General features: G+C 45.0%; 1 protein-coding gene across 1 annotated transcript in view; it reads right to left on the bottom strand.

The window, feature by feature from the left end:
• The window catches only part of LOC148125949 (uncharacterized), a 100,928-nt gene that overhangs the window by 61,667 nt on the left and 13,877 nt on the right, over window positions 1-25,384 (bottom strand). The window lies entirely within an intron of this gene.

The following is a 25,384-nucleotide window of genomic DNA, read 5'->3' as shown; positions in this document are numbered from 1 at the left end:
CCCCGAACGCCATCCCCCTGCTAAACAAATAACTTCCTCAACACTGTCCAGCTATTTACAAAGTCTGCACTACTATTACTATTAATCTTCTCATCACTTCTTATCATCCATCCCCTCCCACTTGTGACTGTATGACTGTAACTTTGTCGCTTGTATCCTTGCGATTAATATGGACTGTTTCCTAGTATGATTTGATTGCTTATTGTGCCCTATGGCTATCATTAAGTGTTGTACGTTATGATTTTTTTTTAAGAACAAGTTTTATTGATTTTTGAAGACAAACAAAACATAACACATAAAAGTATAAAACCTCCTTTCTAAGAATTACTTATAAATTTTAACAAGGCAAATAAAGCATTTTTTTTTAAAACATAGTTCCACATTATCACATTTCCATTTACACGTATATATCTTTTCTTTTCCAAAGTTCTCATTATTTCTCCCTTCACTTTTATTCAATTATATTTCTTTCTATCAAAGTTTTAGTAATTCTCAATCAGTCATAAGTACACAAAATACATAACCTAAAGCAAAACATTAAAAAAAAAACCTCCTTAGTTATCATTTATACATGCCTTTTCCCAATTTCTCTCCCTTTGATTTCATTTCTCCAAGATTTTATTAATTTACAATCAAACAAATAATCAACACACGAAACATAGAACATAAAACTTCTTTTGAAAAGCGGCTTGGCCCCAGGTTACATCTTTTTTGACAGGCCTAAATCAAATTCATGCCCACCTTATATACCCTTCATATCTTATTAACCATTTTATATTTTCTATATAACTTCTCCCATCTTTTCACTCTCTTAGCTATATTTTATTTATTTCATCTTATTTCAAAGTCATTCTGCTTATATCTTTTGTCCGTTCTTTACCAAACATCTATTTATCTCTTCTCTTAAACCCGATGATTCTTGACTCTTGACAAATGTATATTTTCTTTTATGGACCCTGAGAGCATTTGCACCCAAGACAAATTCCTTGTGTGTCCAATCGCCCTTGGCCAATAAAAAGAATTCTATTCTATTCTATTCTATTCTATTCTATTCTATTCTATTCTATTCTATTCTATTCTTATTTCTATTTCTATTTCTATTTCTATTCCATTCCATTCCATTCCTATTCCATTTGTCTATTCTATTCTATTCTTATTCCATTATTCTCTTCTCTTCTCTTCTCTTCTCTTCTCTTCTCTTCTATTCTATTCTATTCTATTCTATTCTATTCTATTCTATTCTTATTGTACCCTATGACTATTATTAAGTGCTGTACCTGATGATTCTTGACTCTTGACGAATGTCTCTTTTCTTTTATGGACACTGAGAGCATTTGCACCCAAGACAAATTCCTTGTGTGTCCAATCGCCCTTGGCCAATAAAAAGAATTCTATTTCTATTCTATTAAATTCTATTCAGTTCTAAAACGATCGCAAGTGGCGTTTTTCAGTGCCGTTGTAACTCCAAGCGGCCACTCAGTGGAACCGTTGCAAGGTGAGGACTGCCCGCCTTCCACCCTTCCCTCTCTTAAAGCCACGGAGGGAAAAGACGAGCTGGGAACCCAGCGGGGAAAACCTCCTCGGCACATTTGCTATCCAAGCAGCGAGATGAACAAATGTGGCAGCTGGTCGGAACAGCAGCGATGTCAGCAGAAGAGGGGGAGGGGGGGGGGAATGTCCTTTTTCTCCCCCCCCCCTTTTCTTTTTTTTAAATTCCCTTTTTCTTTTCCTTTTTGGCAGGGGAGAAGGTTGGACAAGCTGTCGAGGGAAGAGAAGCTGCCATTTCCCGGAGCCAAGGAAGACGCCAACAATCTTACAACTTTTCGAGCTAAAAAATGCATGGCAGAAATTGCAAAATTCCCCAGCAAGCAAGGAGGAGGAGGAGAAGAGGAGGAAGAGGAGGAGAAGGAGGAGGAGGAAGAGGAGGAAGAAGAAGAGAAGAAGAAGAAGAAGAAGAAGAAGAAGAAGAAGAAGAAGAAGAGGAGGAGGAGGAGGAGGAGGAGGAGGAGGAGGAGGAGGAGGAGGGAGGAGGGAGGAGGAGGAGGAGGAGGAGGAGGAGGAGGAGGAGGAGGAGGAATAACAAGAAGAAGTGGAGGAAGAGGAGGAGGAGGAGGAGGAGGAGGAGGAGGAGGAGGAAGAGGAGGAAGAGGAGGAGAAGGAGGAAGAGGAGGAGGAAGAAGGAGAAGAAGAAGAGGAGGAGGAAGAAGAAGAAGAGGAGGAGGAAAAGAAGAAGAGGAGGAAGAGGAGGAAGTGGAATTGGAAGAAGAAGAGGAGGAGGAGGAGGAGGAGGAGGAGGAGGAGGAGGAGGAGGAGGAGGAGGAGGAAGGAGAAGAAGAAGAAGAAGAAGAAGAAGAAGAAGAAGAAGAAGAAGAAGAAGAAGAAGAAGAAGAAGAAGAAGAAGAAGAAGAAGAAGAAGAAGAGGAAGAAGAAGAATTATTTGCTTGTTTCTGCCTGGTTTCAAAGATTTTTTAGCAGGGCTCCACGGCTGGGTTTCTGGACCAAAGTCCAGCCCAGGATTATGGGTCTCCTGCTGGCTGAAGAAACATTATGAGACGGTCCTCGACTTGCAACCACAATGGAACACACAACATTTCCATCGCTAAGCCAGGCATTCATCAAGTTTTGCTCCGCTTTACGACCTTTCCTGCAGTGGGTTTTTGCCACAGATTGAAGTGCACCGTTTTGGTTGTTCGGGGAGTAACCCTGGTCGTTAAATGAATCGGGCTTTCCCATGTATTTTGCTCGTCGGAAGGTCGCCAAAGGGGATCCCATGACCCCGGGACATTGCAACAGGCATAAGTACATGCCAGTGACCAAACATGTTCATTTTGACCATGTGACCACAGGGATGCTGCAATGGTCATTAAGTGTGAAAAACAATTCGAAGTCTTGTAGCCCGCCAGTGGCCAATAGAGCTGGCGGCAGACTGGGACAGTGAGGAGGTTGGGGAGGAAACTGGGCCAGTCCTGGAGTCTGGGGACGGCTCGGACGAGGGCTCTGCATCGGAGGCAGAGATGGGGCCAGGGTCGTCCAAAACTTATCAGCTGCCTTCGGGGTCAGAGATCAGTGGGGAAGAAGAACAGCTGGAGCCTGTTCCCAATGTGCGCATGCACAGAGCTGCCAGATGAAGGGAATAGCTAAGGAACAAGGGTTGACTTGGGAGTAGAGACTCAGGTGGATGGTGAATGGCTCCTTCTAAAGGGAATAAATAGGAGCGAAAGGGGAGCGGGGTTTTGCAGGGAGGAGGACTGTGGTGTTCTCTAATGTTGATAGATATTTGTTGCCCAACTAGGTAACATCATCAGTGCTCAAAGGGTCAGGTTTGCACTCTCTACCGGTTGTTGTGGCTCAACTCGGACAGACTGGAGTCTGGGGAAGGCTCGGACAAGGGCTCTGTGTCAGAGGCAGAGATGGAGCCGGGCCGTCCAACAGTGATCAGCTGCCTTCGGAGTCGGAGATCAGTGGGGAAGAAGAGCAGCCGGAGCCTGTTCCCAGTGTGGGCATGCGCAGAGCTGCCAGATGAAGGGAGCAGCTAAGGAACAAGGGCTGACTTGGGAGTAAAGCCACAGGTGGACAGTGAATGGCCCCTCCCAGAGGGAATAAAAGAGGAGCGAAAGGGGAGTGGGGTTTGCAGGAGGCAATTAGTTCAATTCATGAGGGTGAAGATCTGTTCCTGACTCCTTGCCAAGTCATTGCTGCTACAGTGTGGCGTTTGGAAGCTATCGGCCTGGCAGCTCTCCAAGCCTGATCAAGGTCTGTCGTTGTGAAGGAATCTCTAGAAAGACTGTTGGCCGGGACTTTGCTGGAGAGGAATTCCCTTTAACCTAAATAAAAGGGATTTTATCAGGATGAGACTTTGTGCTGATGCCTTGGTCAGAACACTAAGTCACTTTTTTCAGCGCCGTCATAACTTTGAATGATCCCCGAATGGACAGTTGTAAGTTGAGGAGTACTGTACTTCCACCAAGTCCATCGTTGGCCCAGCCTGGTTGATTTCCTCCACCCTGAAAATTGGGAGAAATGCTACAGACGCCCCTGACTTACAATGATTCATTCAACAACTGTTCGCGCTTGCGACGAAAGGGGGGTGAAAACTGTGACTTTAGGAAGTTAAGAATGGACTAAGGGGTTCTGACTGAGGCGTCTCCAAAAGCACGAAGCCGGCTCCTCGTCCCGATAAAACCCCTTTCGTTTGGTTTACAGTGAATTCCTCTCCAACAAAGTCTCGGCCAAGAGTCTTTCAGGAGATTTCACAATTACAGACCTTGATCAGGCTGGGAGAGTTGCCAGGCCGATAGCTTTCAAACGCCACACGGTAGCAGAAATTACTTGGCAAGAAGTCAGGAACAGACCTCCACACAAATTAAACAAACTAATTGTCTCCCGCAAACCCCGCTCCCCTTTCGCTCCTCTTTTATTCCCTCTGGGAGGGGCCATTCACCGTCCACCTGAGTTCTTTACTCCCAAGTCGACCCTTGTTACCTTAACTGTTCCCTTCATCTGGCAGCTCTGTGCATGCGCACACTAGGAACAGGCTCCAGCTGTTCTTCTTCCCCACTGATCTCCGACTCTGACGCAGAGCATCCATCAAAGCCTTCACCCAACGCCAGGACTGGCCCAGGTTCCTCCCAAACCTCCTCACTGTCTGAGTTTGCCAGAAGCTCTGCCACAACATAAGGGTCCAAATAAATTTCCAATAAGATTTTGGAATGGATGATAAAAGAATCCTTTTCTGTGGGAAATTGCTTTCTTTTTTAATTTGTTTTTTTTTAAAAAAAAACATAATAAGACAACAGTTTAAAATGTGGCTGCTAGGGGGAGCTAGTGGGAACTAAAGATTGCAATTATAAGAGCAGGAAACTCAAAGTTCAATTTACAATCCCAGAACGAAGGTAAATATTTTATTTTTTAAATGATGAACATATTGAAGAATATTTTCAAACAACAGAGCCAGAAGTTAATTTCAGCAATGTTCTGCCTGCATAGATTCACTGGGTCTAAAAGAGGTTATGAAAGAACAAGTTCTACCTGGAAAAAAAAAAAATTGAGACTGAGTTGAAAAAGAATTTAAAAATGACAGTTTAGAAGAAAGACACGGAAAAAAAGACGTGTATAGGACATACAAAAGAAACTGCGTGATCCCTTAATGATTAAATAAGACAAGTAAAAACCACATACCAAGAGTGTGACCTATTCGGATTTACAAAAGAGACTTGCTAAAGCTTGGAAGAATTTTGTGAGTAAGGACTGGGGGAGAAAAATGGAAATAAATTAAGTTTTTCCATTTTAGGACAAATTGCATAGGGCAGGAGATGAGAGATCACCTGGTGGCCTACTTTTTCAGGTGCTTTAGAAAATAGCTTGACCCCTTCCTCCTCTCTGGGGCAGCCCCTCAGATATTGGAAGGCTGCCCTCCTGTCTCCCCTGGTCCTTCTCTTCCCTAGACTAGCCAGGCCCAGTTCCTGCAACCGTCCGTCATATGTTTGAGTCTCCAGTCCCCTCATCATCCTGGTTGTTCTTCTCTGCTCTCTTTCCAGAGTCTCAACATCTTTTTTATAGCGTGATGACCAAAACTGGATGCAGTACTCTAGGTGTGGCCTTACTAAGGCTTTATAGAGTGCTATTAGTATCTCCCTTGATCTTGATTGTATCCCTCTGTTAATGCAATTTGGGATAGCATTAGCTTTTTGGGTGGCTGCTGCACACGGCTGGCTCCTATTTAGCTGGTTGTCCACTAAGACTCCAAGATCCCTCTCCCACTTCCTGCTATTGAGCCTGGATTCACCCAGTCCATATGTGTCCTTTTGGGTTTTCTTGCCTAAGTGTAGGACTTTACTTTTCTCTACATTGAATTTCATTTTGTTAGATACGGCCCAGGGTTCTAGTCTGTCAAGATCCATCTGGATCTTCAGCCTATCTTCTTGGGTGTTGGCTATTCCTGCCAGCTTAGTCTCATCTGCAAATTTGGTAAGTTCCCCTTCTATTCCCTCAACTAAGTCATTAATGAAGATATTGAAGAGTCCTGGGCCTAAGACAGAACCTTGTGGCACCCCACTGCTTACTTCCCTCCAGGTAGACTTAGACGTTGAGTACGGTTTGCCAGCCAGTTGCAAATCCATCTGGGGGTGGTGCTATCTATTCCACTTTTTTCTAGCTTGCTAAGGAGTAGGTTGTGGTCTACTTTATCGAATGCCTTGCTGAAATCTAAATATATTATGTCCACAGTATTTTGCTGGTCTACTAATTCAGTCACTGTGTTGAAGAATGAAATGAGATTGGTTTGGCACGATCTGTTTTTAACAAACCCGTGCTGACTGCTAGTTATTACTTTACTTATTTCTAGACGTTGGCAGATCTGTTTCTTTTATTATCTTTTCCAGTATCATCCTGGGTATTGATGTTAGGCTGATTGGCCTATAGTTTCCTGGGTCTGTTTTTTTTCCTTCCTTTTTTGAAGATGGGAACCACATCAGCTCTTTTCCAGTCCTCTGGTAGTTCTCCGGTGCTCCAGGGTTTTGGAAAGATATGGCGCAGTGGTTCTGAGTTGACTTCTGCCAGCTCCTTTAAAACTATGTGATGTGATCCATCAGGCCCTGGTGATTTGTTTTCATCAAGATCAGACAGGTGTTCTCTTACTATTTTTTTTGCTTATTTTAACTTTTATTTCTGGTCTGTCTTTTACAGTTATGTTTTTGGTGGGTTGAGCTATAGGGTTTTTTTTTGCATGAAGACAGATGCAAAGAATGAGTTAAGCAGTTCTGCTTTCTCTCTGTTGCCTGTTACTTCCTTGCCGTCTTCTCTCTTTAGTGGACTGACTGTTTCCTTGATTTTTTTTCTTGTTATTTATATGTTGGAAGAAACTTTTTTTTTATTATCTTTGACTTTTGTTGCAAGTGTTCGTTCGTTCTGAGCCTTTGCTATCCTGACTTTGTCTTTGCAGATTCTGGCTATCTGCTGATATTCTGCCTTAGTTGTACGTCCTTCTTTCTATTTTTTGTACTTGTCCTTTTTTTCTTTCAATTTGCCAGAGAGATCTTTGTGCAGCCATGCTGGTTTCTTCTTGGATTTCTTGTTTTTCTTTCTCAGTGGTATGGTGCTGGTCTGGGCTTCTATGATCATACTTGAGTTTCCCAAGATTCCTGAGTTGTTTTCCCCTTTAGGATTTTCACCCATGGAATCTTTCCCAAGTTCTCTCTGAGATTATTGAAATCAGCTCTTTTAAAATCCAAGGCTCTGGTGTCATTATGTTCTGTTGCTTGTGTTTGTGTTATGTTGAATTCTAGTATGACATGCTCACTCTCACCCAAGGTTCCTGCAGTTTCAACTCCCTCTATCACTTCTTCTCTGTTTGTAAGAATTAAGTCCAGTATGGCTGTCCCTCTAGTTTCACCCTCTACCTTTTGGACAACAAAGTTGTCAGCTAGGTTGGTTAGGAACTTATTTGATTTCTCACTTGGTGCAGAATTAGTTTTCCAATTGATATCAGGATAATTGAAGTCTCCCATTACTATTGTTGTGCGTTTCCTGCATATGTTTGTTTGTTGGCTGGCAAAAAGGACACCTATTTTTTCTGCTTGATTGGGTGGCCTATAATATACACCTATGGCCACGTCATTCTTTTTTTTTTCTTTTATATTGACCCATATTGCATTCTAGGAGGTTTTCATCCTGTGGTGTTTGTGTTTGAAATACTTCTTAGCAACTTTATCTGGTGTTCTTGGCAGCCTTACAGCACCTTGGCAAGGCTCCTTCTTATCAGCGATAATGAGTTTGAAACAGCCTTTTAACCGGGAAGGAACGGAATTCGTAAAGAATCATTTAAAAAGGTTTTGCTGTTATTTCTGTTTGGTGTTGGTGTCCTTGGAACGAGGTTTTTGGGTCAGAACCCCAGTTCTTCTCTGCACTCGTTTCATTTCAGGAAAGGGACACTTTGGGAATTCACACATTTATAGCCTCCCAACGGTGGGCATTTTGGACCCTTCTTCACGCATTTGAAAGGCCATTGATGAGAATTTTAATCAATAGGAGGGAGGTTTGCGGTGGGGGAAAACATCTCTTGTTCCAAAGTGGCTGTTCTTTTCTCTCGGATTGTTTGCTTTAGAGAGTATCTCCTGAAATTTCTTCATCGGTAGAAGAAGACAAGGTTTCTTCTTCTTCTTCTTCTTCTTCTTCTTCTTCTTCTTCTTCTTCTTCTTCTTCTTCTTCTTCTTCTTCTTCTTCTTCTTCTTCTTCTTCTTCTTCCTCCTCCTCCTCCTCCTCCTCCTCCCTTCTTCTTCTTCTTCTTCTTCTTCTTCTTCTTCTTCTTCTTCTTCTTCTTCTTCTTCTTCTTCTTCTTCTTCTTCCTCCTCCTCCTCCTCCTCCTCCTCCTCCCCTCCCTTTCTTCTTCTTCTTCTTCTTCTTCTTCTTCTTCTTCTTCTTCTTCTTCTTCTTCTTCTTCCTCCTCCTCCTCCTCCTCCTCCTCCTCCTCCTCCTCCTCCTCCTCCTCTTCTTCTTCTTCTTCTTCTTCTTCTTCTTCTTCTTCTTCTTCTTCTTCTTCTTCTTCTTCTTCTTCTTCTTCTTCTTCCTCCTCCTCCTCCTCCTCCTCCTCCTCCTTCCTTCCCTTCCCCTGTGTGCAGAGGCTTACATCGAAATCCCTTTACAAAAGGGTAGAGCTAAGCTTTCGAGGCTGGGGGGGGTTAATTTTGCACGCGGGTCCCCTGGGAAAACAGCAGCTGGAGGAAACAGATCGAATCCTCCCACTGGGCAGCGGCCTCCGTCCGGAGGGCACCAGGTTGGGGAAGCCTAGTTTGGAGGCCCGTCAACGTGGCAAGGGAATTCTGGGAGATGAAGGCCACGTACCTTTAAGAGGAGCCCTGATCTGGTCTGGAGGGTCCTGCCTTGAGGAGGGGGTTGCACTGCTCAACCTTCTTGATTTTTAAGATGTCAGGGAGGGAGGGAGGAAAGAGGGGGAAGGAAGGAAAGAAGGAACAAAGAAGAAAGAAATGAGGGAAGGAAGGAAAGGAAGGAATGAGAAAGGGAGGGAAGGAAAGGAAGGAAGGAAATGGGAAGGAGAAGAAGGGAAGGAGAAAGGAAGGAAGGAAAGGGAGGAGGAAGAAAGAAATGAGGAAGGAAGAAAAGAAAGGAATGAGAAAGGGAGGGAGGGAAGGAAAGAGGGAAGGAAGGAAAGAAAGGAATGAGAAAGGGAGGGAGGGAGGGAGGGAAGGGAAGGAAGGAAGGAAATGGGAAGGAGAAGAGGGAAGGAGAAAGGAAGGAAGGAAAGGGAGGAGGAAGGAAGAAATGAGGGAAGGAAGAAAAGAAAGTAATGAGAAAGGGAGGGAAGGAAGGAAAGAGGGAAGGAAGGAAAGAAAGGAATGAGAAAGGGAGGGAGGGAGGGAAGGAAAGGAAGGAAGGAAATGGGAAGGAGAAGAAGAGAAGGAGAAAGGAAGGAAGGAAAGAAGGAAGAAAGAAGAAAGAAATGAGGGAAGGAAGGAAAGGAAGGAATGAGAAAGGGAGGGAGGGAGGGAAGGAAAGGAAGGAAGGAAATGGGAAAGAGAAGAAGGGAAGGAGAAAGGAAGGAAAGGGAGGAGGAAGAAATAAATGAGGGAAGGAAGAAAAGAAAGGAACGAGAAGGGAGGGAGGGAAGGAAAGAGGGAAGGAAGGAAAGAAAGGAATGAGTAAGGGAGGGAGGGAATGAGAGGGAAGGAAAGGAAGGAAGGAAGGAAGGAGATGGGAATGAGAAGAAGGGAAGGAGAGAGGAAGGAAGGAAAGAAGGAACAAAGAAGAAAGAAGTGAGGGAAGGAAGGAAAGAAAGGAATGAGAAAGGAAGGGAGGGAAGGAAAGGAAGGAAGGAAATGGGAAGGAGAAGAAGGGAAGGAGAAAGGAAGGAAGGAAAGGGAGGAGAAAGAAAGAAATGAGGGAAGGAAGAAAAAGGAGTGAGAAGGGAGGGAGGGAAAGAAAGAGGAAGGGAGGAAAGAAAGGAATGAGGAAGGGAGGGAGGGAATGAGAGGGAAGGAAAGGAAGGAAGGAGATGGGAATGAGAAGAAGGGTAGGAGAGAGGAAGGAAGGAAAGAAGGAAGGAAGAAGAAAGAAATGAGGGAAGGAAAGAAAGAAAGAAAGAAAGGAATGAGAAAGGGAGGGAGGGAAGGAAGAGAGAAGGGAAAAAGGAATGGAAAGGGAAAAGGGGAGGAAAGAGAAGAAAGGGAGAGGGAATGGAAAAGAAAGATTGGGAAAAGGAGAGAAGGGAAGGAAAGAAAGTAATGGAGGGAGAAGGAAAGAAATGGAACGGAATGAAGGAAAGAATGAAAAAAAGGAATGAGAAGGAAGGGACTGGAAGGAAAGGAGGGAAGAAACAGAAGAGGGAAGGGAGGGAGAAGAATGGAAAGAAAAGGAAGGGAGAGAGAGAAGGAATAGAAAGGAAGGGAGAAAAAAGGAAGGGAAGAAAGGGAAGGGAGGAAGAGAGGAAAGGAAAGGAGGAAAGGAAGGATGGAGGCATAACCCTCCCTTGGTAAGCCAGGATCCTTCTAGGTGAAAGTTCAAAGGGTTAAGGTCACCTTGTCTCCCCCGGGGGTTTAGTTGCTCCATCGCTAGCCGTCTTCAAGAAGATCCTGGACAGCCATAGGGTCTCCTCCTGCTTGGGAAGCGGGTTGGACTAGAAGACCTCTGAGGTCCCTCCCAGAGTCCCATTCCCTAGGTGTCTATAACTCCTTCCAGCCTCGTCCTCTTTTCTCGCTCCTTCCTCCTTCTAGACCTCGTTTGCCACGTCCAAAGCACCCATGAGGCTGAGCCACACACACACTTCTCTGCCCTTCGCCCCCTGCACACACACACACAACCCCCAGGGCCTCGCAGACCCCCTTCCAAGCCCCCTTCCACCCCCAATTTGCAGCCTCGGTCGAAGTGTTGCTCTGAAGCCACCCAAGGATGCGCATCCGCGCTGCAAAACTCCCAGGGATCTCTAATCGATTCCTGGTTTCAGACCCGGTTTCAGGCTGGAGGGATTTCGACACGGCGGCGTTGCCTCGAAAAACACATTCCTGGACCCGTCGCTGGGCCTGGCCGGCGAGATCAATCCCCGGTTCCAAACCGCTGGAAGATCCACACCCCGGAGAGTTATGTAACTGTACTTGCGAGGAATGAGAGCGGCTGCCAGATCGACTTCAGGCCAGATTCCTGCCCGGCACCCCTGGACTTTGTGTGCAAAGAGTTTTCTGGGCTCCCCTCCAGCTGTGGGGAAACCAAGGCTGGATTCGTTCCCCAGCACATCTGGGAAACAGCAGGTTGGGAGGGAAACTCTGCCTGACACCGTTTCATTCCGAGAAAGCAGGCTTTTGCAAGCTGAGGAGGATGAAGAGGGGAAGACTTCAACTCCCAGAATCCTCCAGCCGGCATGATTTAAGATGGGAGGACTTCCGCTCCCAGAATCCCCCAGCCAGCCATGATTTAAGATGGGTGGATTTCAGCTCCCAGAATCCCCCAGGCAGCCATGATTTAAGATAAATGGACTTCCACTCCCAGAATCCCCAGCCGGCATGATTTAAGATGGATGGACTTCCACTCCCAGAATCCCCCAGCCAGCCATGATTTAAGATGGGTGGATTTCAGCTCCCAGAATCCCCCAGGCAGCCATGATTTAAGATAAATGGACTTCAACTCCCAGAATCCCCAGGCAGCCATGATTTAAGATGGAAGGACTTCCGCTCCCAGAATCCCCAGCCGGCATGATTTAAGATGGATGGACTTCCACTCCCAGAATCCTCCAGCTGGCATGATTTAAGGTGGATGGACTTTCACTCCCAGAATCCCCCAGCCAGAACGCTTTAAGAGGGAGGGCTTCTACTCCCAGAATCCCCAGAATCCCCAGCCAGCATGATTTAAGATGGAAGGACTTCCGCTCCCAGAATCCCCAGTCAGCCATAATTTAAGATGGAAGGACTTCCGCTCCCAGAATCCTCCAGCCAGCTATAATTTAAGATGGAAGGACTTCCGCTCCCAGAATCCTCCAGCCGGCATGATTTAAGATGGAAGGACTTCCACTCCCAGAATCCCCTAGTCAGCCATAATTTAAGATGGAAGGACTTCCACTCCCAGAATCCCCCAGTCAGCCATAATTTAAGATGGAAGGACTTCCGCTCCCAGAATCCTCCAGCCGGCATGTAGGTAGTCGTTGACTTACAATGGTTCAGTTTTGACCAGTTTCAACAGCACTGAAAAAAGTGATTTCTGACCGTATATAAGTCTGTTAAACACCACAAATATGATTAATAATATTTTATTTGTAGTTAACAGATAATCAGAGTTGGAAGGGACCTTATAGGTCATCTAGTCCAACCCCCTGCCCAATTTCCCACTTATAGCCATTGCAGCCTCCCCAGGGTCACATGATTTACATTTAGACGCTCGTCAGCTGATTCACATTTATGACGGTTGCAGCGTCCTGGGATTCCCCGTTTGGGAGCTTCTGGCCAGCGAAGTCAGACGTGGAAGCTAGATTCATTTAACGACGGGGTTACTGACTTAAAATCTGCAGGGATTTGTTTTAACAGCTGCGGCAAGCAAGGTTGCATCACAGGGCAAAAAACTAACTTCACAACTTTCTCACTTGCCCACATAAATGTGAGGCTCCATGGTGGTCATAAGTTGAGCACAATATCACAGAGCGAAGCATGGCAGCATTTCAGGGCTCCTTTTTAAACATCAGCCCTCGGTGCCATTTTGACTTTTTTGACCCTCCACGGCTATTCCTGGCCTTTTGCCTTGCATTCCCAGGAAGTTACAGAACACAAAATAACACAGGGGGGGGGGGACCTTGGAGGTCTTCTAGTCCAGCCCCCTGCTCTAGCAGGAGACCCCAGACCACACCAGACAAATTGCGGTTCAATCTCTTCTTGAAAACCTCCACTGATGGAGCAGCCACAACTTCTGGTGGCAAGCGGTTCCACTGGTTAATTGTCCTCATCCTTAGGAAGTTTCTCCTTAATTCTAGGTTGCTTCTTTCCTTGATTAGTTTCCACTCATTTCCTTCCTTCCTTCCTTCCTTCCTTCCTTCCTTCCTTCCTTCCTTCCTTCCTCCCTCCCTTTCCCTCCCTCCCTCCCTCCCTCCCTCCTTCCTTCCTTCCCCCTTCCTTCCTCTCCCAGCCTTCCTTCCCATTCCTTCTTTTTCCTTCCTTCCTTCCTTCCTTCCTTCCTTCCTTCCTTCCTTCCTTCCTTCCTTCCTTCCTTCCTTCCTTCCATCCATCCATCTATCCATCCTATCTTCTTTTTCCTTCCTTCTTCCTTTTCCTTTCCTTCATTCCTTCCTTTTCTATATTTCCTTCTTTCTTTCCCTCCTTCCCTCCCTTCCTCCCTCCCTCCCTCCCTCCCTTCCTTCCTTCCCCCCTTCCTTCCTCTCCCAGCCTTCCCTTCCCATTCCTTCTTTTTCCTTGCTTGCTTGCTTCCTTCCTTCCTTCCTTCCTTCCTTCCATCCATCCATCTATCCATCCTATCTTCTTTTTCCTTCCTTCTTCCTTTTCCTTTCCTTCATTCCTTCCTTTTCTATATTTCCTTCTTTCTTTCCCTCCTTCCCTCCCTTCCTCCCTCCCTCCCTCCCTTCCTTCCTTCCTTCCTGACTCATAGAATCCTAAGGCTGGAAGGGACTTAAGAGGTCTTCTAGTCCAACCCCTGCTCAACCAGAAGACCTTGTTTCATTCCAGACAAGTGGCTCTCCAGTCTCTTCTTAAAAGCCTCCAGTGATGGAACAGCCACCACTTTTGGTGGCAAACAGTTCCACTGGTGAATTGACCTGATAGGTAGTTTCTCCTTATTTCCAGGCTGAATTTCTCCTTTTATCAGTTTCCATCCATTCTTCCTTGTCTGGCCTTCGGGGGCTTTGGAGAATAGCTTGACCCCCTTCCTCCTCCCCTCTGGGGCAGCCCCTCAAATATTGGAAGATGCTCTCCTGTCTCCCCTGGTCCTTTTATTCATTAAAATCAGATTAAAGTCAGTTTAACAGAGTTGGAAGGGACCTTGTAGATCATCTAGTCCACCCACCCCACTCAGTTATTGGAAGATGCTCTCCTGTCTCCCCTGGTCCTTCCTTTCCTTAAACTAGATGTGTCTTCGGTCCATCCATGGTTTACTCAGATTTATTTATTTCTTTCTTTCTTTCTTTCTTTCTTTCTTTCTTTCTTTCTTTCTTTCTTTCTTTCTTTCTTCCTTCCTTCCTTCCTTCCTTCCTTCCTTCCTTCCTTTCTTTCTTTCTTTCTTCCTTTCTTCCTTCTTTTTGCTTTGGAAAATACTGTCCCTGTCCTAATGTTCCCTTTTATTCTTACTATCTATTTCATGTGTATTAATAATCATGTTTATATAGTACTTATATCTCTTATCTAATAATGCTCGACCAATAAATAATTAAATAAAATAAATAAATAAAATGTCTTTGCAAAACCAGCTCTGGATGTTCCTCAAATGACAACTGCAACTGAGCTCAAAATTTCCCGTGGCTTAGTGACACATTCACTAAGTGAGTTTATTGCCCCGTTGTATGACCTTTCTGGCCACCGTTGTTAAACGAGCCACTGCAGTTGTTCAATTAGTCACCCGGTCGTTAAGTGAATCTGCCTTCCCGATTGACTTTTGCTTGTCAGAAGGTCGCAAAAAGAGGATCCTGTGACCCCTGGGACTCTGCAACTGTCATAAATACATGCCAGTTGCCGAGCCTCTGACTTTGGATCACGTGACTCCCCCGGGGATGTGCAAGGGTCGTAAGCGTGAAAAACGGTCCTAAGTCACTTTTTTAACAATGTCATTGTAATTTTGAGCAGTCCCTAAGTGAACTGCTGTAAGTCGAGAACTCTCTCTTTGCACCTTCAGTCTGAGGCTCCCTTACTATTGCTTGCAAATCTGTGCAGTTTTGAGAAAGAGCGTGTGATGACCCAAAGGGGCGTGGCCGTGGTGGGTGGGTGGGATGCTACTGGTTTGGCCCGATTCTACAGAACCGGTAGCTGCGAAGAGCAGCTGACGCTGAACCAGTTCAGTGTTTGGCCCACCGGCCTGCCCGGGCTCCAGGCTGTCCTTTATTCTCTGCTTTTCCATCCTGTAAGGGATCTCTGAGTGAATCTGTGATTCTGTGAGCAACTCAATCTGCCTGCCTGCTTTGCCTTCTTTTGGGTAAAAGTTGCTTTTTTTTAAATAAACAATTCAATATTTACATATATGGTGTATTGGGAGTTAATATTGAGAGTTTGCTTGCAAGGTAGCCGATTGCAGATAGCCGATTGCAGATAGATAGATCTCTGAGTGAATCTGTGATTCTGTGAGCAACTCAATCTGCCTGCCTGCTTTGCCTTCTTTTGGGTAAAAGTTGCTCTTTTTTTAAATAAACAATTCAATATTTACATACATGGTGTATTGGGAGTTAATATTGAGAGTTTGCTTGCAAGGTAGCCGATTGCAGATAGCCGATTGCAGATAGATAGATCTCTGAGTGAATCTGTGATTCTGTGAGCAACTCAATCTGCCTGCCTGCTTTGCCTGCTTTGGGGTAAAAGTTACTCTTTTTTTAATAAACAATTCAATATTTACATACATGGTGTATTGGGAGTTAATATTGAGAGTTTGCTTGCAAGCAAATTTTATGTGACAGACTCAGGTAGCCGATTGCAGATAGATAGATCTCTAAGTGAATCTGTGATTCTGTGAGCAACTCAATCTGCCTGCCTACTTTGCCTGCTTTGGGGTAAAAGTTGCTCTTTTTTATAAAAAAAATTCAATATTTACATAAATATTTATAATATTTACATACAAGCCATGCCCACCCTGTCACATGACCACCAAGCCACACCCACAAATTAGGCCACACCCACAGAACCGGTTGTTAAGAAATTTGAATCCCACCCCTGGGCATGGCACAAAGGTCACAACGTCGGGCAATCCGTAGGAGTCCCTTTATTAGCTCCAACTTTGCCCCCAATATCCTGGTTACCTTCTGGGTTGGAGAAAAACTCTCCCAGGAACAGCCTTGGGCTGCAGAGAAACAAGTCCAAAACATGGTCAACCAAAACTGTAACTCTAGGTCCAATCAAGGCAAAATGAGGTCATTAGTCCGGCAGGGCAGGAGCAAGAATTCCAAACGTGAAGGCACGACAATAACTCAACACGGTTGGGAGGATGACAGGAACACAGATAAGCGAAGTCAACACAAGATAAACCATGTTTGCTGCTCTTAGCTTGTATCTCTGTTAAACTCTCATTCCCAGCTGTAGCTAATGAAGGGAATCAGGGCCCTTTCCTCCCCTCTAGGCCATTCATCGCACGTTGCTCCCTTCTCCGTTCCACCCTGCATGCCCTAGGATGAAGAGGCGGTGGGCCTGGGTCTTCCTCCGAATTCCCTCTCCCTTGTTCTACTCCTCCCCTGCTCTGCCCAGCTGGACTTTGCCCTTCCCCAATTTCCTCCACAGCCAATGGAGCCACACTCCCGCTCCCTGTTGGCTGTTCGTCTTCCTCCTCAGATTTAGACTCCGATAGGAACGTGACCGAGTGTTCCAGGTCACGTACAAAGTGCCGCATTCGCCTTTCAGGGCTAGAGTTCTTAAAGCTACGGCGCGCCTTCACTGGCTAATGAGGTTTCGTGTTTTCAGGCCTGGTGTTCAGATTTGTGCGGCAGCCCAAAGGACTTCCTCCTCCCTCCCGTAATCCCTCAAAGCTTGCACAGATGTCATCTGGTTTTGCAAATTATTGCTTTCTTGTTTTCTTATCCTTTTCTGTTTTTCAAAAAAAAAATAAAAATGAAAAATGAAATAAAATTCTTTAGAAACGTTTGGTGGTTTGAGCTGTGTTGCAATCCGGGCAGAACAAGTAGAATAAAAACAAGGAGAGAAGTTTCTTGCTGACCCGATTCAATATGTTCTTGGCCTCTTTCTTCCAAGTCCCTCCAGGAAAAAGAAAAACGAAAATTAGCAAAAGAGATTTGATGGATGATTTCAATCCAATCCAAATCTTGTTTCGAACCAGCCTGGCAGGTCCCTTTAAATTCATTAAAGACCAGGGAGACCGAGGAAACAATGATTAAGCCATAAGTAAGCCAGGAATTTGCAAAGGGTTCTGCTCAGAGTAGGCTCGGCCTTCGGGGATTCAGCTCCCATCATCCACTTCTGCCACCACACGCCATCCAAAAAGGCTTCAAACTAGAAAAACTGGAGCGCCAATGCTGGACTGGTCAACTTCGAGGGTAGAGTGTGACCGGCTATGGAGGCTCCATTTCTCTTTTGCAAGCCATTGTGAGTTATTTCAACATGGTTTGGTAAACTGTCTTAGGCAGCAGAAGAACAGAAGACAGAGTTCGAAGGGATCTTGGAGGTCTTCTAGTCCAACCCCTGGCTCAAACAGGAAACCCTGCCTTGATTCTATGCTCCGTGAAAATTTGCTTGCTTTGCTCAAATCCTGCAAAATATAATTTGAATTTCTCTTGCGGTTTGGTTTCTAGACTCTTTCCCCGAAGCCAATTTTTTTTTTTTTTTGCAGGGTTGTGTTGACCAACTTTTTTTAAAAAATGTTCCTGTTTATTCATAAACTTCTAGGTTTTTTTTTTTTTAAATAAAAAGGCAATGCTTTCCTCTGTTGTTTACCGAAGTTGAAATATTTTGGAGGTTGGTCTTTTGGCAAAACGGTGCTTTGAAATTCTTCCATGACAAACCCACAATAAGTTGGTAGAGAAAGTTAGGCAGAATACCGGTAGGGGTTTATTAAAGAAACTGAATGCATTGTTTTTCAGCCTTGGACACTTTAAGATGTGGGGACTTTAACTCCCAGAATTCCCAAGTCAGCATTTGTGGACTTCAACTCCCAGAATTCCCCAACTGTCTTTTTTTTCCTCGCTAAAATCCATATAAAATATAGATAGCAACAATTGCCCCCAGCAAAAAAATAAGAAAGGACATTCTCTTGCACAACTCAATCCTGTAACCGGATTCCCAGGTGTGCATTCGATCTCCCGGAAGGAAAGATTTTATTCTAAAAGATGCCATCTCAAAAAAATAAATAAAAAAAAACCCAATCCTTCCTTGTTGGTTTATTTACTCCTGGACGAGCCTCAAACTCGAGAAATTAATCCTGTTGCCCAACATATTTATTCTAACCTCCTTTTCTAAGGTCAGCGGCAGACGTGGGACCGTTCTCGAAAAAAAAAAAAAAAAAGGCCAAACACCTGGGACGGTTGAGAAAGAGATTCAAAGGGAGAAAGAAAAGAAGAAGAAAAAGGAGGAAGAGCAGGAGAAAGAAAGAAGAAAGAAAGAAGAAGAAAAGGACGAGGAGAAGAAAAAGAAGAAAGAAAACAGAAGAAAAAGGAAGAAGAAAAGAAGAAAAAGAAGAAAGAAGAAAAAGAAAGAAGAGGAGAAGGAGAAGAGGAAAGAAAGAAGAAGAAAAAGAAAGAGGAGGAAGAGGAAGAGGAGACGGAGGAGGAGGAGGAGAAGAAAGAAAAAAAGAAAGAAAGAAAGAAAGAAAGAAAGAAAGAAAGAAAGAAAGAAAGAAAGAAAGAAAGAAAGAAAGAAATATATTAATCAGATTAACATTTTGCATCTGAGAAATGGGCTTTTGGCAGAAGACACAATGAAGCTCAGAGATGCTTACACAATAGCACAACATATATGCCTAGAATGCACTACCTGACTCTGTTGTTACATCCTCTAGCATCCGCCCCCTCCTTTAACCTCAAACTAACCACTATTGACCTCACCCCATTCCTAAGAGGTCTGTAAGGGCCGTGCATAAGTGTACCATCGTGCCACCCGTCCCTGTCCTATTGTCCCCATTTATTCGTACCTATTTCCTGCATTCTTATTCATGTTTATACTTATAACTATTATCTTGTAAGCAACTGACAAATCAAATAAACACAGTTGTGGGGGTATAATTTTAGCCCTTGGGGTGTCCTAGGGGACTCTACACACACACACACACACACACACACCGAGTCCCAGATGTTGTGCTCGAAAACGCAGAAAAAAGAGGACTGAAAACTTTGGGGGCAGATTTAAAAGTTTACAGCTAGTCCTTGACTCACAATCGTCCGTTTAGTGACCCATTGGTCCAGTGGTGGGCTTCAAATTTTTTAACCAGCGGTTCTGTGGGCGTGGCAGGGGAAGGATATACTGCAAAATCCCCCTTCCCTCCCCACCCCACTAACCTGCTTTCCAGCTCCGTTCTCCTGGGCGGGGCAACCAAGGGAGACTCAGCCAATCAGCTGGGATTCGGAAGGCAGAGAATAGAGGGGGCGGGGCCAGTCAGAGGTGGGATTGGCCGGTTCTCCAGGCTACTCAAAATTTCTGCTACCGGTTCTCCAGAAGGGGTCAGAACCGGCTGAAGACCCACCTCTGCATTGGTCACTGGGACAAGTGACTTATGAACAATTTTGCACACTTACGACCTGTTGGGCTGTCCCCATGATTACATAGTCCAAATATGGTCCCTTGGCAACTGGCTTGTATTTACGACGGTCATAACATCCTAGGGTCACGTGGTCCCCCTTTTGTGACCTGCCCAGCTGGCTTGTGACAAGCCAATGGGGGAGTTGGGTTTGCTTAATGACCACATGGGAAGGAGAGAAAGAGGGAGGGAGGGAGGAGAGGGAAGGAGAGGAAGGAAGGAAGGAAGGAAGGAAGGAAGGAAGGAAGGAAGGAAGGAAGGAAGGAAAGGAAAGGAGAAATGGGGAAGGAAGGAAGGGAAGGAAGAAGGGAAGGGAAGGAGAGATGGAGAAGGAAGGAAGGAAGGAAGGAAGGAAGGAAGGAAGGAAGGAAGGAAGGAAGGAAGGAAGGAAGGAAGGAAAGGAGAAATGGGGAAGGAAGGAAGGGAAGGAAGGAGGGAAGGGAAGGAGAGATGGAGAAGGAGGGAAGGAAGGAAGGAAGGAAGGAAGGAAGGAAGGAAGGAAGGAAGGAAGGAAAGGAGAAATGGGGAAGGAAGGAAGGGAAGGAAGGAGGGAAGGGAAGGAGAGATGGAGAGAAGGAGGAAGGAAGGAAGGAAGGAAGGAAGGAAGGAAGGAAGGAAGGAAGGAAGGAAGGAAGGAAGGAAGGAAGGGTTCCATTATGGTTGTAAGTCAAGAATTATCTATACACACACTGTTTTTTTAGTCTTGAGAACTTTAAGGACAGTCGACCTCAACTCCCAGAATTCCCTAGCACTCATGCTGGTCGGGGGATTCTGGGAGTTGATGTCCACCCTTCATTCAAGAGCATTCAAGACGCTGGAGAGAGAGTCTATGGTTTTGTGTGTTTACTAAAAAGCCGTCATCATTTCTGCAAACACTCTCCAAGAAAAAAACACAAGAACGACTATCACACCAGCAAGGAAAATGAAGGCCTCTGGAGTGGGGGAGAACTCTCTCTCTCTTTGGGGTCATTTCTGTGTATAGAGAGTCAAGAGTCCTTGCTTAAAATCCCAATTCCATCCCCGTCAGTTCTCCTGAAGCTTTCCAATAAATGGTGCTGGTATTTCAGTACAACTAGGCGCAGCTCATCTACAGCGGGCGAATAAATTATTCCTAGGTTACTAATCACATCAATTCGGCGGATGACCGAGAAGTTGGGTGTATATTTATCTTTTTGCCAAGGCTGAAAAATGAGTCTTTTTCGGCGCTTAAGTAGGTCGCTTTGATTGTCCAGGGGTCAATTTTGAAATGATGGAAATATCGTTCAAAAGAAGCGGAACGTCGGGGAATATTAAATCTTCCCTCGCAGCTGAATTAATATGGGCCATCACTCTCCTTTAAGAGAGACATCAGAAAAGCAAGTGTTTTGAGGACGAATTCATATTCCTGCAACTTCCAATGACCATTTGCTTAGTCTTTGGCTTAAAACCGGTTCGTTTAATGACTGTAATCTTTTTTTTAAAAAAAAAAAAAACCCCTCTGACGTTCTTAAAGTTTATTAATCAAGAAATAAATTTTAAAAACCAATCAAATATTCCAAAGATGGTTCAGAACTTTCTCCTTCCTTCCGATTCAGATTTTATCCCTCGCAAAGTATTCCCAAACTCAACTCTAGTCCAGGGGTTGCCAACCGGTGGGCCGGGGACCACTGGCGGTTCACGAGAAAATGTTGGTGGTCCGCAGAGAAATGTTCCCACCACCCCGCAAGCAATTAATCCAGGCTGCGTGGGAACACAAGGCTTGTGTCACTTGCATTGTGGATAACACGAGGTAGTGAGAGGAGGGGGGAAAGGATGGAGGAGGGGAATTTGCCCCACTCGCCCCCCTGCGCCTGGCCTGCCCAACCGGGCTGCTTCTTTCCGCTTCTTTCTTCTTCCGCTTTTGGCTGCACGCAAAGAAAGCAGCCAAAATCTTTCTTTCTCTCCCCGAAACTCCGCCAGAAACGAGTCTCGGGGACCCTGCAAGGCCTCCTGCTCCAAGAGGCTGCGCCGGCAAAGACTCCTTTCTGGCAGAGTTTGGGGGAGAGAAAGAAAGACTTCTGCAGCTTCTGCTGTTTTCCTTGCATGAAGCCAAAAGTCTCTCCTCTCTCTCTCCCCCTGAGAACGGAGCTGGAGACCCCAAATAAAGAACGATCGATCGGTAGGAAAATGGAACGGGGGATTTTCTGGCAGACTTTTGGGGGGATTTTCCCAGGGTCTCTGGTCCGCAGGATTTAAAATGATGACTTTGGGTGTCCCTGAGGTCCAAAAGGTTGGCGAGCCCTGGAGTAGTCCCACCAAATAAATCTGAGCTGCAGGAATCCAGATGACCACTAGATGGCGGCCTAGAGCTGCAGAAAACCCTGGTGGAGGTTTAAGGTTATTATGTGCATTTTCAATCTAGGTAAATTTCATATAGTTAGTCCTTGACTTATGAGAATAGAATAGAAATCTTTATTGGCCAAGTGTGATTAGACACACAAGGGATTTGTCTTGGTGCAAATGGTCTCAGTGCAACGAGGTTGATACTCCTTGCAGAAAAGCTGGTCATTGCGCCCAAGAGAAGGGTACTGTACCACTGGAGGTTTATAAGAGACTAGTCAGTCACTGGAAGTGTATAGATTCTCCTGTTTGATTGGGGGGCTGGACTGGAAGTCCTCTAAGGTCCCGTCCAGCTTATTCTATTCTACTCTACTTTACTCTACTCTACATTCTATTCTATTCCTTTCCTTTCCTTTCCTTTCCTTTCCTTTCCTTTCCTTTCCTTTCCTTCCCTTCCCTTCCCTTCCCTTCCCTTCCCTGTCATGTCATGTCATGTCATGTCAATTCTATTCTATTCTATTCTATTCTATTCTATTCTATTCTATTCTATTCTACTCCTATTTCTATTTGTGTATTTCTGTTCTATTCTATTCTATTTTCTCATTCTATTCTGTTTTTTATTTTATTCTTTTCTATTTTCTCATTCTATTCTGTTTTTTTATTTTATTCTATTCTATTTTCTCATTCTATTCTATTCTATTCTATTCTATTCTATTCTATTCTGTTTTTTTATTTTATTCTATTCTATTTTCTCATTCTATTCTATTCTGTTCTGTTCTATTCTCAAAACTCTCCAACTTCTGGTGGCAAGCAGTTACACTGGTTAATTGTCTTCACTTTTAGGAAGTTTCTCCTTAATCCCAGGTTGCTTCTCTCCTGGATCAGTTTCCATCCGTTGTTTCTTGTCCGGCCTTCAGGGGCTTTGGAGAAGAGCTTGATTGCCTCTTCTTTGGGGCAGCCCCTCATATACTGGCAGCTGCTATCTTGTCACCCCATAATCCTTCTTTTCATTAAACTAGACATTCATCCCCAATCCCTGCAACCATTCTTCGAATGTTTCAGCCTCCACCCCACTAATGATCTACATCGCTCTTCTCTGCCCTCTTTCTTTCCAGGGTCTGAGAAATTAATGGGTGTCTCAACAGGAAGTGAAATTTAGAGATGAGTCGTTGTCTGTCTCCTAACAACCATGGATGTTGGTTATTTCCTGTGCTGATTAGCCACCTTGAGGCCAGGTTGGATCCTTTCTAGGACATTCCTGAATGTGGATTTTTTTTAAAAAAAAAACACCATTTAAATTTGTATCCATACACTCCGACATAATATACCTATCCAGGTAGGCCTCGATTTACAATCACAACACTTACAACCACGAAGAGAGACATTTGGTTCAGCGCGTTTTTTCAACCCAGGTTACGACCTTTCAGCAAATCATTGCCCGTTGTTAAAGTAGTCACATGGTTGTTAAGCGAATTGGGTTTGCCCAGTTGACTTGGCTCATCAGAAGTTCTCCAAAAGGGGATCGTGTGACCCCAGGAACACTGCAGCTGTCGTAAACAGGGGTGGGATTCTACAGGTTTGCACCTATTCGCTAGAACCGGTTAACATTCTAAGCAGTTCGGAGAACCGGTTGTTAGAAGAAATTACTGGGCTAATCCTGTAAGGAAGGCAGGAAGGAAACATTCTGGTGTTGCTTACAGAAATTGCCTCTCCATTAACCCTTATTATATTCTTGGCAGGACTAGACTTCCTGTCTCTGGAAAGTCTCTGGAGTTGTTTTTCCCTCCTTTGCTAGTACTTTGGTTGTGTGGAGTGACCATTCAAAGTTACAATGGCACTGAAAAATGTGACTTATAACCATTTTTCACACTTACGACTGTTGCAGCATCCCCACAGTCATGAGAGGCCAGGTGAGGAGATGCATGACTCGATATGAGTGATGTTGAGTTGGCCACACCCAGCCAATAACATGACCACCAAGCAACATCCCCCCAGCCACATCACCACCAAGCCACGCCCACCACCTAAACCATGCCCACAGGACCGGTTGTTAAATTAAATCCCAGCCCTGGTCGTAAATATGAGTCAACCACCAAGGGCCTAAATTTCCATCATGTGACCCTGGGGATGTTATGACAGTCATTAAGTGTGAAAAATGGTCCTAAGCCCCTTTCTTCAGGGCCGTTGTAACTTGGATCAGTCACTAAATGAAGTGCTGTAAGTTGAGGACTCCCTGTACACACACACACACACACACACACTGTGTGTGTGTCAAGGGTGGGATTCAAATGTCTTAACAACCAGTTCTGTGGGCGTGGCCTAATTCATGGGTGTGGCTTGGTGGTCATGTAACTGGGCGGGCATGGGTTGTATGGAAATATTTATGTAAATATTGAATTTTTTTATTTTAAAATAGAGCAACTTTTACCCAAAATCACGCAGAGCAAGCAGGCAGATTGAGTTGCTCCCAGAATCACAGATTCACTTAGAGATCTATCTATCTGCAATCTGCTGCCTGAGTCTATCACATAACATTTGCTTGCAAGCAAACTGACAAAATTAACTCCCAACACACCATGTATGTAAAAATTGATTTTTTTATTAAAAGAGTAACTTTTACCCCAAAGCAGGCAAAGCAGGCAGGCAGATTGAGTTGCTCACAGAATCACAGATTCACTTAGAGATCTATCTATCTGCAATCTGCTGCCTGAGTCTATCACATAACATTTGCTTGCAAGCAAACTCACAATATTAACTCCCAACACACCATGTATGTAAATATTGAATTGTTTATAAAAACAGAGCAACTTTTACCCAAAACAGGCAAAGCAGGCGGGCAGATTGAGTTGCTCCCAGAATCACAGATTCACTTAGAGATCTACCTTTCTGCCATCTGCTACCTGAGTCTGTCCCATACAATTTGCTTGCAAGCAAACCCATAAAATAAAAAGCTGCTTCTCCTAGGAGGCTTCCCTGAGGTCCAGGAGGCAAAAAGGGGGCACAGGGCATGGGAGGGGGCAAGGGAGGGGCTTCACATACACCCCAAGCTCCATTTTTTGCCTTCCTGGGCCCCAGGGAACAAAAAACTCCCCCCCAGGAGGCTTCCCTGAGGCCCAGGAGGCAAAAAATAATTAAAAATTAAATGGGGGAGGGGGTGTGCTGCAAAAAAAAGCCACGCCCAGACAGTCACATGGTCATGTCCACCTGGCCACGCCCATCTAGCCACCCCCACAGAACCGGTTGTCAAAAAATTAGAATCCCACCCCGGCCTCCGGAGGCGCTCTCTCTCTCTCTCTCTCTCTCTCTTTCAGAATTTTTAGGAGGCCCATTTTCTTTTTGCCCTCCCCACAAGATGCCACATGGGCCCCGCCCTTACCTGGGATCCAAAAGAAGAGGCCGTGTGGGGACACACCTGGGAGGGATGTGGTGGGATGGGCAGGGCCAGCCAGGGGGCGGGAGTTGCCATTTCGCTGAACTGGCCATAAAATTTAACAACCGGGTCGCCTGAACCGGTGCAAACCGTTAGCAGCCAATTTTCCCCCCCTGACTACCTGTATGTAGGTATGTATGCATTCTGCTGCTGCAGGTGTGCTAACCGCCTCTGTGCAACCCTTACGTGCATTTTCACCGAATTCCCTGCAGATGTGGCAGCCCATTGAGCCACCAGCATTGGATTTTTTTCCACGCCTTGTGCAAAAAAAACAGGGGGTGT

This window comes from Pseudonaja textilis, chromosome 4 (genome assembly GCF_049901715.1).
Source record: "Pseudonaja textilis isolate UNSWEBS1 chromosome 4, rPseTex1.2, whole genome shotgun sequence".
NCBI classification, from domain to species: Eukaryota; Metazoa; Chordata; class Lepidosauria; order Squamata; family Elapidae; genus Pseudonaja; species Pseudonaja textilis.
The sequence above is the reverse complement of the archived record's forward strand: the minus strand, read 5'-3'. Positions and strand labels throughout refer to the sequence as shown.